The sequence below is a fragment of the Sorex araneus genome, chromosome X (genome assembly GCF_027595985.1).
Source record: "Sorex araneus isolate mSorAra2 chromosome X, mSorAra2.pri, whole genome shotgun sequence".
Classification (NCBI taxonomy): domain Eukaryota; kingdom Metazoa; phylum Chordata; class Mammalia; order Eulipotyphla; family Soricidae; genus Sorex; species Sorex araneus.
The window spans coordinates 36141748-36152535 of NC_073313.1; positions in this window are offsets into that span (position 1 = coordinate 36141748).

A 10788-nucleotide genomic window follows, 5' to 3' on the forward strand; every position below is an offset into this window, starting at 1 on the left:
TAAGACACTCCTACCCATTATCCATAATTGACATACCATATTTGTTGGGGTTCAGATAGTAGGCAACAAATCATAGAGGCAAATATATATGCATATATATACCAAAATCACATCACCCAAACTTTAACAACAGGTTAGTGATATCCTATAGAATGTCATAATGGCTTTACTGAAATAGAACAATCTTCACACTATTTGCTATATGAACACTTTTTTTGTAAGCAAGTTCAGTAGTTCTTCATAACAGAAAATACAGAATATATTATTTTGGTTGTGTTTTGGGATAGGGCTTGGGGTTGGGATGGAAACATCCTGAATTTGATGGTGGGAAGGTGTAATGGTGTTGGGATTGTATCACTTGTATCATTTGTCATCCCACTGATCTTCGATTTGCTCAAGCGGGCACCAGTAATGTCTCCATTCATCCTTGTAGAAACTGGAGAAGAACTGTTCCTAAGAACATGCGAGAACAGAGGAATCGGTGGCATTGGTGTCCTTGTCAACACGAACTTGGCCATGAACATTGATTCATTCGAATGCCTAACAACCCAAGTCAGACAATTATGCTTGAATAGATGTGGCTCACTGCCGGCAGTTTCTATCTTTTTCCTCTATGCACCAACATCCAACTACAATGAAGGAGAAATAAGAAGCTCTACATGGAGCTGGAGAAGTTCTATAAAGAAGGCCACACCTTCTACAAGATCGTTGTCAGTGATTTTAAAGTCAATATAGGACCAAGAATGTCACCTGAAGAACTCCACATTGGTTCCTATGGCCTAGAATGGAACGAACAGGGTGAGAGACTGTCTGAGTTCATCACGTCGACCAAGACCATCCATGGTAACTAACAGTTCCAGAAGGCCGAATCTAAATGTTGGACATGGGAGTCTCCCAGTGGACGGTTCCACAACGAAAAAGAAATTGACCCCATCATATTCAATCGAAGGTTTTGCCTGACTGATGTCACTGTTGTCCCAAAATTCCAAACGGGAATCTCCTTCATGCAAAATTCTACTTCACAGAGCGGGGAGAAAGGTCTGCAAAGTTTAAGTTTAAGAAGGGAACTCCCAGAATGACCACCAACTGGGAGCTCTTTGGCACTATTGCAGCAACGTGGGAAGATGCTATCGTTGACAATATCGACAAGGAATACAATGGACTGGTTCAGCACATACATCCGTGACTACTCGAAGAATGCTGAGAGTGGGAAACCCACAGACGCCTGTGTTCGGTGGTGGGATTGGTGTCTGAATATTAAATGCAATCAAATATTGTGAACTAACTGACAAAATAGAAAATTAAAAATATAAAAAATAAAGTTTCTGTTTTTAATAGAAAGATTAAAAAAAAGATTAAGAGGTGGAAGCTACTGAGCATGTTGTTACCCATTACTGTAGTATAATGTTGAATTAGAACTACTGGAACTTAACTCTGAAAACGAAGAAAATAATTCTACTGTATTTAGTAACTATGTCACAGCATTCAATGTCTTCAATAAAAAATTTGGTTTCATTAGTTCTACAATTGAATGAGAAAACTTAGAAGAGTATGTGCAAAGTATGCACCTTAGGCCCTGTACTATCTCTCTGGCCAAAAGGGCTGCAGTACTTGAGCCAATCATTCTATTATCATTACATCCCCGATGAACCAAAGATTACTCTTCACCAAGTTATTTCCCTTTTGTTGTACCTCTTAACACATCATTAACCAAAACCCAAATTAAAAAAAAAATCTTCTGCTTTATTTATTTTTAATGTTTTTTAAATTTTTTTTTTTTTTTTTTTTTTTTTTTTTTTTTGCTTTTTGGGTCACACCTGGCGATGCACAGGGGTTACTCCTGGCTCTGCACTCAGGAATTACCCCTGGCCGTGCTCAGGGGACCATATGGGATGCTGGGATTTGAACCCGGGTCGGCCGCGTGCAAGGCAAACGCCCTACCCGCTGTGCTATCTCTCCAGCCCCTGTTTTTTAAATTTGTATGCAAGATTCCTTCAAATATCAAGATCTAACGTAGATTTCCAGTTATAATCACTGTATCATTGTCATCTCATTGTTCATTGATTTGCTCCAGCAGGCACGAGTAACGTCTCCATTGTGAGACTTGTTGTTACTGCTTTTGGCATATTGAATACGCCATGGGGAGTTGCCAGGCAAGACAAGATATTCTCGTTAGCTTGCTGGGCTCTCTGAGAGGGACAGAGGAATCAAACCCAGGTCGGCTCTGTGCAAGGCAAACGCCCTACCCACTGTGCTATTGCTCCAGCCAAGTTGATTTCTTAATAAAAATGCATCCACTTATTTAATAAATATTAAGAATTTACTACAGATAGTACAGCAATGTGAGAAATGAAAAATATAAGTCAAGTATAGATTCTTAATTACCTTGTTGTGGGAACAGTGTCGAGTACTGAAATTGAATAAGGTGGTTTAAAACAACATTTTTGGACTCACACAAACCTAAAATTGAGTCTTAGCTGTATTGTATCAGGCAAGCTATTTACTTTCTCTCTTAGTTTTATCCATTCATATCAAAGATGAAAAGAGGAAGAATATACACTTGAGACATTGGATTTTAAAATATGCAATTTTTACTGTTTCTTATAAATATTCACTTTGGAATTAGCACAAGAAATCAGGTCGTTTTAGTCAGATTGGACACCATCTCCTCACCAGGAATTTCTAAGTGCATTTCTTTCTCCATCCTGTTCTCAACTCTATTGTGCTAATTTCTGTTCAACAGCTGGCTTTGGTGACAACTTTTGAAATAACAGGCAATAAAACCCAAACCATTGAAACTTAGATCTTTTCTAGAATCTGTTCTATAATGGAACCAATTATAAACAGCATTCAATCACTTCCCCCAAAGAAAGGATGAAGTAAATCCTGGCTGAAAGAGAACCAGAAAATCTGGATTAAACACATACCAACAACCTGACCCTATGCCATGTGACTCACAGCATAGTCCACTTGGCTATAAGATCACAGAAACAATAAAACACAAACTGACAAGCAGTTGATTGTCTAGAATTTCAATGATTGAGCAAACACATTCTCAGTATAAATCAACTAGGTTACATGGCAGCTTCAAAACAAAATGAAACAAATAAGCAAGGTTTTTTCCATGTAGTTTTAGGCAGAATTTTATAAGCATCATCTCTTCTCTATGCTGGAGTTTGGTCCTTCATGAACCCCTTGGAGAGCAATGCCAATCACTGCCTGACCCTATTGTGAAGGAAGTAGGAGGCTAAAGCACTAAAACAGATACCTTTAAGGAGGCTTAATTCATCAAGGAAGAAGAAGGAATTGGAGTGGAAAATAAACAGAGGAAGCAGATGGAATTATCTTGGAGACTGAGTAGGATGAGAGAGAAGAGAGAAGAGCAGATGATGAGAGTGTACAGATAATGCCACAGATGTCTGGTATAAAGTTCAAAGGAGCAGAAGTTTGTTGATGATGCTTGCTTAAATATAATATTTCTCTGTAGTGTCAGAATTATGTGTATGAGAAACCGCCAATAACAGTATTGTAAATGACAGAACCTCAATTAAAAATAAATTAAAATAGAAAGTGTTAATAACTAAATTATTTCCCAAATATTTGATTAATGGCCAGGGATGTAACTCAATAGTAGAGTTCATACTTTACTTGCATGAGGTTCTAAGTTTGAATCCCTGTAACACCGTACACTTCCGCAAGTTTTATTGAAAACTAGTTTGTCAACTTGTGTGAATATCTACAGAGCACATAATATTCAAAACTATTAGTCTCTTTTATCTCAAAGGATTCATTTCTTACTCTAATGGTATGACTGATGCCTTCCCCACTATTTGTCCTGTACTTCTTAGTAAACCAACGTTTTAAAAATTAAATCTTCCCTAGCCAATGTGATACAAAGTCAATAAGCCCTCTTCATTTCTACCAGCAGATACTATTCCTATACCATACAACAACATAATCTGTTGTGTGAATTAATGTAACACCCTCCAACTGATTTCCCTATTTCTATTCTTGCCACTTTATATAGCAACTGGAATATGCTTTTTGAAATCTTTTGTAAATCAAATTGAAATTATGAATCATTTCATGCTTAAAACCATCCAAAGTCCTTAAAATTTATTTAGGCACTGTGACTCACAGAGCTGCTAATAACAAAGTTTTAGGTATAAAATGGCTTCAACTTCAAATCTAGTAATAGTGTCAGCATCCTTCCATCAATGTCCCAGGGACTCTCCCTACTCCCCTCCTCACCTCCCTAGCTTCTTTCCCCTCCTCTATTCCTTCGCATTCTTGTTTCTGCATTCCAGGGTCTAGGGTTGGCCATCATTTGATATCTTAAATTCCTTTGTCTTGTTACTCTATATACCACAGATAAGTAAGATTATTTTTCTGACTTACTTCACTTACTGGGCTGGAGCGATAGCACAGCAGGTAGGGTATTTGCCTTGCACATGGCCGACCCCGGTTCGATTCCTCCACCCCTCTCGGAGAGCCGGGCAAGCTACCGAGAGTATCTTGCCCTCACGGCAGAGCCTGGCAAGCTACCGTGGTGTATTCGATATGCCAAAAACAGTAACAACAAGTCTCACAATGGAGACGTTATTGGTGCCTGCTCGAGCAAATTGATGAGTAACAGGATGACAGTGATACAGTGATACAGTGATACTTCACTTACTATGATACCCTCCAGTTACATCTAAGTTAAATGGCATCATTTCATCGTTTTTTGCGGACGCATGATATTTCACTTTGTGTGTGTTCACAAATCTTTTACCCACTACACTCACCTGTCATTATATATTTTGGTTGTTTCCATATTCTGGATATTGTAATAAGTTCCATACTGAATATAGGTGTGTATTTGTCTTATAAAATTAATATTTTGTGTTTGGGGGGCAGTTGACAAGAATTTGAATAGCTGGGTCATAGGGGACCTCTATTCTTACTTTTTTATTGCACTCAAAATAAAGTCCAAGTATTCTACTACCCTTAGATGATTTTTATTTGGCTCTATCCTTTCCTAATTTCTTGCAACTTAAATCACACAATAAAGTTGTTTCTGCCTTAAGATGTTTATACTTCTTACTCCCTCTGATTGCAATACCTGGACTGATTGTCTCACTACTTTAAAATTTTTGCTCAGAGGCCACTCTCTCAATAAAGCTTTTCTTGTCTATCCAATTTAGCTTTTCCTTATCTGAACCCAGATAAGCATTATTTTTTTACATTATTCTCCTAATTTTCTTCTTAGCAGGTGTCACTCATTTCAATTATATTTTCCATTCCCTTATGCTTTTTATTATTTTATCTTTTCAACAAATATTCTTCATAAGTTCAGAGGCCTTGTTTGTTCATATCGTTATTCATTCTCAGTCTCCAGAATGTGATAATAAGTTTTTTTTTTAATTAAGGAATTATTGAGGAGTAAATGGATAATTCAGTCCTATTTAAAACTAAAACAAATTTGTCTAGTTAGAAAAATTAATCACTTCCATCAGTCCAATGGCATGATATGATTATTCATCTGATTTCCTGTGTTTCCAAATGTGTTTACTACATCTTAAAACCAGAAAAGAAAAATAGGGCTAAAGAGAAAGCACAGGGTTAAGCAAATATTTTTACATGACACCAAATCCAGTCACTTCTCCTGGTACCATATAGTTTTCTAGACATTGCCAAGTGTAGATTTGGAATCCCCTGAGCACCATCAGGTTGGCTCTGATAACACCAAGCTTGGCAGGGCCTGAGAAGTAATGCATCCTTTGACCCTCACATTGAACTACTGGCCCATTTGGCTGAGAATCACCCTGAGGCCCCTGGCAACTGCTTGAGATGCACCCCCCCCACACACACACACACAGACACTTCAGAAGGAAAGCATAAAAGGACTATTCACACATATTTCTGGGAAATAATTATAGAAACTAGTAAACAAACAATGAGGCATGGAAAGCATGGGGAAGGAGTAGGTATGATACCATCAATCATTACCAGATAAGAGAGGCTCCTCAAGGTGACTTACATAATCTATTCAATCACTATCAAAATACAATGAAATAGTTACAGAAATAGAAAGAAACACCATCCTAAAAATTTATATGGAACCAGAAGAGTCCAAATAGCTAATGCAATCTTGAGCAAGAAGAACAAATCTTCACGTTTCTCTACTTCAAATTATAAAATCAATATATAGCAATCACGATGTATGATGCTAGCTTAAAAACAGCCATATACTAAATGAGACAGAATGTGTACACAGAAATCAAGCCATGCGTTTATGATCAATAGATCTTTGACAATGTTGCTAAAAGCACATCATGGGAAAACTATATTCTATTTAATAAGCAGTGCTGAAAATGAATAGCCACATACAAAGAATTAATTTGGACCCTTATCTCTCATAATACATAGCAATCAGCAGAAAATAGATTAAAGACTTAAACTTAGGACCTGAAACTGTAAAGCTAGTAGAAAATAGAAGGGAAACATTCTTAACATTGGTCATGGAAATTTTTTGTATGTGATGCCAAGTGATAGGCAACAAAAATGATAATAGAAAGGTGGGACTGCATTATAATTAAATACCTTCTGTACTGTAAAAGAACAATGAAACAGCAACTAAAGAAATGTAAAAGTATATGCAATATATATCTCAATTTACTAGGTTAGTATACAAATTATATAAGAAAATCTTACAACTTAGTATCAGAAATACAAATGCATAAATTGAAAATGGACAAAGGGCTAACATAAACATTTTTCAAAAGAAGAATTTTAAATATCTAATAGATGTATGGAAATATACTCAAAATCTAAATCACAAGGGAAATAAAAATTTAAAATATAATGAGAATCCTTCTTATACTTCTTAAGATGGCTATTATCAGACTTATTAATATATAACAACTGTTGATGAGGACGAGGCAGTGGGGATCCCTCAACACTGCTGGTAGGAATGTAAATTAAATCAGAAACATGGGTATAGAGAACCACATGGAGATTCCTCAAAAGTTTAAAAATAAAACTACCATATGATCAAGCATTCCTACTTCTGAGTATTTATAAAAAGGAATTGAAATTGTTAGTTCAAAAAATATCTTCACTCTCATGTTCACTGCAGTCTCTCACAGCAGTCAAGATATGGAAACATCCTAAATGTCCTTAAACAAATGAATGGATAAAGAAAATATGGTATACATGTAAAGTAGGATATACGCAGCAGCTGAAAAAAACAAGGTTATCTTGCCATTGCAATAAAACGGATGGAGTTGGAAGACATTATGCTAAGTAAAACTAGCAAGAAACATAAAGAAAAGTACTGCATGACTTAACCATGTGTGGATGTTAAAATAGAAGTGGAAGGGGTGGGGACATAACACTATGGTAGAACACAAGTCAAACATGTGCAAAGTATTTACGTTTAAGGTAAGTACTTCATTGACCATACTTCCTACTTAGCATTGTCAGGTATAGACTGGTAGACCCCAGTACTGTCAGTTTTGGTTCTGGTGGCTCCAGAACACCATTAGCCCAAGTAATGATGGTACTGAGGTATTAATTCTGCCAGAAAGATCTCTGAGCACCATCAGGTATCACTGTATCACTGTCATCCCATTGATCATCGGTTTGATTGAGCAGGCCATGTAACGTCTCCATTTGTCCTAGCCCTGAGATTTTAGCAGCCTCTCTTCACTCGTCCTTCCCAACGGTGCTGCATTAGAGGCTCTTTCAAGGTCAGGGGAATGAGACCTATCACTGTTACTGTTTTTGGCATATGAATATGCCACTGGGAGCTTGCCAGGCTCTCCTGACCACCAGGTATAGCTCCCATTAAAAATAATGAAATGAAATAGGAGCAAACAAAAGGTAGTTGCAAAAGGCTGAGGTGATAGAAATGAGATGATGTAGCTCAAAATTTAAAGTTTCAGTGATATGGAAAAAAACAAACATTTCTAAAACCCAAATACCAATAGTTTTGTAAATCTCAGTTCTTTAAGCATACTTTTTAAAAGCTCTGATGTTCCAATGTATAACAGTAGTAGTGATAGTTAATAGTACTGTATTGTATACTTACAATTTGGCAACAGGATAGATCTGAAATCTTAACATGCTTGCACAAATACATATACACCAAATGATAACTGTGTAGAGGTAAAGGATGCATTTAACAAATAGATTCTGGAGATCATTTCAATATATATTATATGTAATATATAATACATAAAATCAGGAGTATACCATTAATATGTGTGTAATTTTATATGCCAATTATTCCTCAATAAAAGTATTAAAAATGAATATGGTGTGTACAGAGAAAATATCGAACAATAAATTTGGAAAGGTGAGCTAAAAACTGGAAGTTTCAATTATATTTCTGATCACAAATATATATGATGAAAATAAAAAGCAGGGATTAATAAATAACAATGCCATGAGCTACGATTTTCTGTAGGAATTAGTGATGACTACTTTTAAACTGGGCTGGAGTGATAGCACAGAAGGTAGGGCATTTGCCTTGCACACGGCTGACACGGGTTCAATTCTTCCATACCTCCCGGAGATCCCGGACAGCTACCAAGAGTATCCCACCCCCACCCACACTGCTGAGCCTGGCAAGCTACCTGTGGCATATTTGATATGCCAAAAAAATAACAACAAGTCTCACAATGGAGACATTACTGGTGCCCACTGGAGCAACTCGATGGTCAACAGTGCTACAGTGCTACAGTGCTACCTTAAAACTAAGTGTAATTAATATGAGGGGAATTATTCTTCAAGTACTTGCACAAATACCTGCAAGAAATGAATGTTTTCATAGCAAAAGAATCTATATAATGCAATAAAATGTACTCATGTGACACCAACTTAGCATCACTGCATCACTAAATAGATCAAGGAAGGAATGGATCCTTCTTTCAAAAAGGACTACTTCCTAACAGAATGTAGGTTTTTTTTTTTTTTTTTTTTTTTTTTTTTGCTTTTTGGGTCACACCTGATGATGCACAGGGGTCACTCCTGGCTCTGCACTCAGGAATTATCCCTGGCGGTGCTCAGGGGACCATATGGTATGCTGGGAATTGAACCCGGGTCGGCCACGTGCAAGGCAAATGCCCTACCCGCTGTGCTACTGCTCCAGCCCCAGAATGTAGATTTCATGGAAATTAATTCCATGTCTTGGTCAAAACATGGACCACAGTGAACAGAAGGAGGTACTCTGCTATGTAGGAGCATGGAATTTTTTTTCTCTTTCAATTTCTTTTCTAAAAGGCTCAAAAGAGCATATTTATGATTTTTATCCAGTAAACATTTAGATTGCTACTATTTAATGATGTGGTAAATATTCTTGAAATAATATAAGTATAGGAAAACATCTATGATGATGCTCACTTTGTGCTTAATTAAGTTGGGCTTAATGAGGAGCACTGATCTCTGGACCAACTTTGCTTCAATAGCTACCCCAAGCCTCAAAGGCTCACTGAGGGCTGCCTTTGTAGACTACAGAGGCGGTGTGGATACATATCATCAAACACTACTTGTTTCTATATAACGCTGCTCCTTTCCAGAACGTAAGGAGTGCTGCTCTTTTCCTTGATAATTTCTCAGAAGATTCAGTCACTATTTTTGTTCTTGTCATTCTATCTTCTAGACTGAATTAATTGATTAGTTGAAATAATGGTCTTGAATTATCAATTTAAAAAATCAATTGCATTTCAGGAAAAATACGGAATTGTGATAGAACTAGTTTTTCACACAATTAGAAAGTATGCATTTGGAATTAAGTCCTTTTCCATTCCTTTACTGCTTTCTCTTTTCAATGGCCCAAAGACCTGATTCTCCCAATAGACCTTCATAATAAGTCCATTCTCTTGTTTTTAAAATTTTTTTTTATTGAATCACCATGAGATACAGTTACAAACTTATGAACTTCATGTTTCCATTTCAGTCATACAGTGATTGTTTACCCATCCCTCCACCAGTGCCCATTCTCCTCCACCAATGTTCCCAGTATCCCTCCCACCACCCCCACCCCAACTCCCACCATTCCACCCTGCCTCAGTGGCAGGGCATTCCCTTTTGTTCTCTCTCCTTTTGGGTGTTGTAGTTTGCAATAGAGGTATTGAGTGGCCATCATGTTCGGTCTATAGTCTACTTTCGACATGCATCTTTCAACCTGAATGGGTCCTGCCAACATCTTCTATTTGGTGTTCCCTTCTCTATATCAGCTGCCTTTTTCCCCAGCATGTGATGCCAGTTTCCAAGCTGTGGGGCAGACCTCCTGGTTCTTACCTCTACTACTCTTGGGTGTTAGTCTCCCATTCTGCTAGTTTATATTCCACAGATAAGTGCGATCTTTCTATGTCTGTCTCTCTCTCCATGACATTCTTCAAAGAAATGGAGCAAGCACTCCTGAAATTCACATGGAACAATAAGACCCCACGAATAGCTAAAGCAATTCTTGGGGAAAAGAAATTGGGAGGAGTCAACCTCCCCAATTTAAAACTCTACTACAAACCGGTAATAATTATAACAGCATGGTACAGGAACAAAGACAGAGGCACAGACCAATGAAACAGGGTTGAATATTCTGACACACACCTCCAAATATGTGATCCTCAAATCTTTGATAAGGGAGCAAGAAATGTGAAGTGGAACAAGGAAAGCCTTTTTGACAAATGGTGCTGGCAAAACTGAACAGCTACATGAAAAATAATGGGCTCAGATCTCTACCTAACACCGTGTACAAATGTCAAGTCAAAGTGGATTAAAGAACTCAACATCAGACCAGAA